At 44.4% G+C, this 5,148-nt stretch overlaps 1 pseudogene; it reads right to left on the reverse strand.

Moving 5' to 3' along the window:
• Positions 1-3,877: 3,877 nt before the first annotated feature.
• The window catches only part of LOC105537694, a 1,782-nt pseudogene continuing 511 nt past the window's right edge, over positions 3,878-5,148 (reverse strand).

Consider the following 5,148-nt stretch of genomic DNA (forward strand, 5'->3'; position numbering starts at 1 on the left):
ATCTTTGACATCTCTCCTTGATCTCTTTAATGGAATCCTTCTACTATTTCGTTACATTATTAAGCAGTACAGTAATTGTACTCTTTACAGTAGGATTATATACTGTAGCTTCAGCCAGAACAAAAATCTTAATCACATCAACCTTCCTTCTATCATCCTTTCTTCTAACAGCAATTTACTCCTTTTTCCCTCCTCCTTCCTACGACTGCTCCACTTATAACATGTCATGAATCCTCTTAGGCTTTCTGCCATCCTCTTCATACTTATGTCCCTTTCTCCCACTAAAACGCACCCCCTGTGTCAGTGTGCCTCCCCTGGAGGAGTCAACTGGCATTCTCTCAGAAACTCTTGGGGGTTAGGTAGCCCCTTGTGAGCACCGACATCTTTTGTCACGTATACTTACATAAGAAAAGAATGTTGTAAAACTGCTTCTCTCTGCTCTCACAATGGCAGTACATATCACCAAGTAAACTGATCCGAGCTGACTGCCCTGAGAAACAGGGGGCCAAGCCTTGCTGGACATATTATGCCCATATAGATACTGACAAAGGAGGCATCCAAGATGAGGCTAAAGAAGGGCATATCCAACAAGTGAATAAAAACTTAGTCCACTTCTCCAGTACTCCCAGTCCATACAAGAAATTAGATCTTTCCAGGCTACAAGAAACCCTTAACTCTCATTCTTGTCTCTGGCGCATGTTTAACACTACCCTTACAGGAATACAAGAGGCCTCTCCTAGTAATCCAACCAACTGTTGGATGTGTCTCCCTTTGCGTTTTCAACCATATGTCCCAGCCCCTATCCCCAGACAGTGGAACTTACCCACCCCAGTCCTAAACACCATCAAATTAATCAATCCCATAGTCACCAATTTACCAGTCACACAGGCCTCAAATCTCACATGCATAAACTTCAGCATGGCTCTCAGTTAGAACACCTTCCAATGTCAGTCCTGGATATCAGTAACCTCAGGTTTCACCTGTCTAACTTCAGGCATCTTTTTCATCTGTGATAACACAGCCTGTCGATGCGTAACCACCACTCCAAAAGAACTATGCTTTCTCTCCTTTCTAGCACCTCGCGTGTCCATGTATACTGAACAAGAGTTACAAAGTCTCCTTATACCCCAATCCCACCACACACAAACCCTTATTGTCCCTTTTATTGTAGGAGCCGAAATATCGGACAGGCTTGGGACTGGAATTGGAGGTATAACCTTCTCCACCCAATTCTATTATAAATTATCGCAAGAATTAAATGATGACATGGAACAAGTTGCCTACTCCCTAGTGACCAGCTTAATTCTCTAGCTGCTGTGGTAGTCCTCCAAAATCAAAGAGTCCTAGATATATTAACAGCTGAAAGAGGAGGAACCTGCCTCTTCTTAGGAGAGGAATGTTGCTATTTTGTTAACCAGTCAAGAATCATTACTGAAAAGGTCAAAGAAATAAGAGAACGGACAGAAAGTAGGAAAAAGGAGCTTCAACACTCAGGACCCTAAAATATGTTTAATCAATGGATACCTTGGCTCCTCCCTTTTCTAGGCCCTGTGACAGTCATCCTAGTATTACTCGCCTTTGGGCCTTGCATTTTTAACCTCCTTGTCAAATTTGTTTCCTTCAGGATCGAGGCAATGAAGTTACAAATGGTCTTACAAATGGAACTTCAAATAGGCTCAACTCATGGCTTCTATCGAGGACCCCTGGATCGACCCGCTGGTCCCTTGACTGGTCTAAAAATTTCCCTCTGGAGGACACCACAACTGCAGGGCCCCTTCTTTGCTCCTAACCAGCAGGAAGTAGCCAGAACAACTGCTGCCCAGTTCCCAACAGCAGTTAGGGTGTCCTGTTTAGAGGAGGACTGACAGGAGATGCCAGTTGGGCTTCCCGGGTCGAGTAGGGGCTCGGAAAGCATGAAACTCACTCATTTCCTGCATCAGGACTTACTTCGGTCCTGGATGAATAATACTGAAGATGTATGCTTAAAATATTCCTAACACCAGGATTTGTGCATGTGTTTTCTTCCCCAAGGAAGCTATAAACAGCAAAAATTTTGCTGTAAGTTTCCCTGTGTCCTCTGTCCCTCTCTCCTTCCCCCCTCCCCAAAACTAAAAGGAATGTTAACTGCGCCTTGTTCTGTGATCAGCGGACCTTATCTATACTCCCAATTCCAATTCCTTGTAAACATACTTTGTAAAGTCCTGTGAGATCCTGCCTCCTTTGCCATGCCGCTGCAAGGTCATAAAGTAGATAAAGCCTAAGTTGCAATTCTGGTTTTCCTCAAAATCTAAGACATGTCACAAAATAATTTGCTGCCTTTGTTCCTTACTCTGGTAACATCTTCCCGCCGCATGTATTTCCCAACTTAAAGAGTTTAAAAGGCAATCGTGTAATCTAACTCTGGCTACCCATTCGGGACCCCTTCCACGCTATGGAAGCTTTGTACTTTCACTCTGCTCAATAAAGCCTACAACTTTTTCTCCCTCTCAGTCTGTGTCTCTATCACTTGATGCGGTTGGCTGCCACACCAATTCTTTGGCGTGGCTAGGCAAGAACCTAAGGCATTACAATATTATTATCAAGTTGACCATAATTTATTACACCTTCAATGTTTAAACCAAATTTTGACAACTGTTCTCAAGAACTTCAGAATTTAATCACACATCATACTTCCCAGAGAAATAGAGGCCCTCAGATATAAATTCTGTCAACTTCATATTCCAGAATTCGTAACTTTAAAAATTTTCTTTTGGTTCTCGCCTGAGAAATGCCACTAGTTTTTGCCACAAATGAGGTTTTCATGTGGCCCAGGATTAAAACAACTCCCAAATTTTCGGGAAAAGCCTTAGTCTCTAAATCCTTCCTTATCTCTAGAATTGTTCACTCTGCCCCTGTCCTAGGTCTTCTGTCTCTGCATTGAAGTAAGAGTCCTCCTACAGCCACCAGACCCTAGTTTACCACCCATCTCTTCTTTATATAGCCAAGATTCTTGAAAAGAAGTACACTTGCTTTTCTTTTGTTTATTAGATTGTTCTTGGCCACAACACTGCTTTAAAAGTACCATTATCTTAATCACCTATTTCTGTAAAGAATTATCTAATTAACAACATAAATACATACTACTCTTTATTAATTTTACCTTATTTCTCAAATACCAACATAGTCTTGCTATATTCCAAGGACTTTAAGAGTTTTAACTCATGTAATCTTTTGATAAAGGGTGTAATCAACCCTATGAGGTATATACTGTTTCTGTTCCCCTTTAGCTGTTCCCCTGCTAGCAAGTGGCAGAGCTAGAATTTGAACACTATCTTCCACTTCTACAGCATTAACATCTACTTTTAGCTACCTCTTAAATATTAGCATTTTATAATGTTTAATATTTTAAATGCAATCAATAAATGTAAATATCTTCTTTATTCACCCTTTATCTCCCCAAAATAATAAATATTCTCCTAAATATGCCACCTGCCGTTCTATGAATGTTTTATATTATTACTGATCATGTAAGTGTCCATAAAATATACTTTATCTAAATACTATTATATTTTCCAAATCAGTTTGCAATCTGTTTTTCCTTGTTCATTATGCAAGGATAAAATCTAATGCACATTATGGCTCACATCTTTCTCATACATTCATTTTCACCACTATATTGTTTCTGTAGTACTAGAATATATTTTTCTATTTTAGTGTTTGTGTCATTAGTTGATTTTGTTTTGTTTTGTTTTGTTTTTTGGCACAGCTAGCTGAGGTTTTATGTTGGCGGGGGGCGCAAAATAAGCAATTGAATTGTTTTGTAGCTGGAGGCATGGGCAAGGGGACTACCCCAGGCAGTAAACTCCCTGGCCAGTGGGCTGAGGGCTAGGGCTGAGCCTCAGGCGGGTCTCCTGTTGCCTGTACTCCCCTGCACTGTGGCCTCCCTCAGGGGCTCTGGAGCAGCCACAGGAAGGGTAGGCTGGGAAGGTCTGCTGTGGTTGTTCACTTGGGGCAGGACATCAGAGGACTGGGATAGCTAACCATCGCGGGTCTCCACTTTCACAACCATGGCCCTAGTGGAGCTGGTGCGGCTGAAGGAGCTGGAGCCCAGGCTTAGCTGAGGCTGGGAGTTGTGAGGTCCCCATAGGCTGAGATCAGGGCATCTCCATAGCCGATGGTGGTCTTCCAATGGATACTCATGTTCTGCAACCCAGACTCCAGCCAGCTCTCCTCGCCCTCCAGCAGCTTCCAACAGACGGCGTTCTCGATGTCCAGGGCCAGCTTGATGTTCATCAGCTCCTGGTACTTGCGCAGCTGCTGCTGCAAGTCCTGCTTAGCCCGCTGTAGGGCAGCCACCAGCTCGGACAGCTTGGCCCTGGCATCTTTAACAGCCAGCTCCCTGCGCTGCTCGGCAACTGTGATGGCGACCTCCAGGGAAGCCCTCTGGCATTGGAGGCCCTCAGTTTCAGTCTGGAGCTGGCTGATATTCCAATTCATCTTGGAGTTCTCAGTCTTTGTGCACTGCAGGTCATCCCGGTGCTTCCCAGCCAGCGTCTGCAGCCCCTCATAATGGATCTGGTACATGCTCTCAGCCCCTGCCCTGCTGTGCTTGGCTATCTTGTCGGACTGTGCCTTGACATCAGTGATGATGCTGTCCATGTTCAGGGATCGACTGTTGTCCATGGACAGCACCGCAGAAGTGTCCCAGATCTGGGACTGCAGCTTCCGGATCTCCTCTTCATACAGCTGCCTGAGGAACTTGATCTCGTGAGTCAGCCCTTTCAGGCGAGACTCCAGCTCCACCTTGTTCATGTAAGCTTCATCCACATCCTTCTTGATGAGGACAAATTCATTCTCCGTCTCTGTACGTTTATTGATCTCATCCTCATATTTGTTCTTGAAGTCCTTCACCAGCCCCTGAGTATTGCCAAGCTCCGCCTCCAGCTTCAGCTTCTCCTGGCCCAGAGTCTCCAGCTGCCGCCTAAGGTTGTTGATGTAGCTCTCTAATATGTTGTCCATGTTGCTCCAAGCTGTTTTCCGCTGCGGCAGCAGGCTCCACTTGGTTTCCAGCATCTTGTTCTGCTGCTCCAGAAACCGTATCCTGTCGATGAAGGAGACAAACCTGACCTGTTGTTGAGAGTCTTGATCTGCTCCTTTTCCTGGGTGCAG

This window comes from Mandrillus leucophaeus, unplaced genomic scaffold, assembly GCF_000951045.1.
Source record: "Mandrillus leucophaeus isolate KB7577 unplaced genomic scaffold, Mleu.le_1.0 Scaffold179, whole genome shotgun sequence".
Lineage (NCBI taxonomy): Eukaryota > Metazoa > Chordata > Mammalia > Primates > Cercopithecidae > Mandrillus > Mandrillus leucophaeus.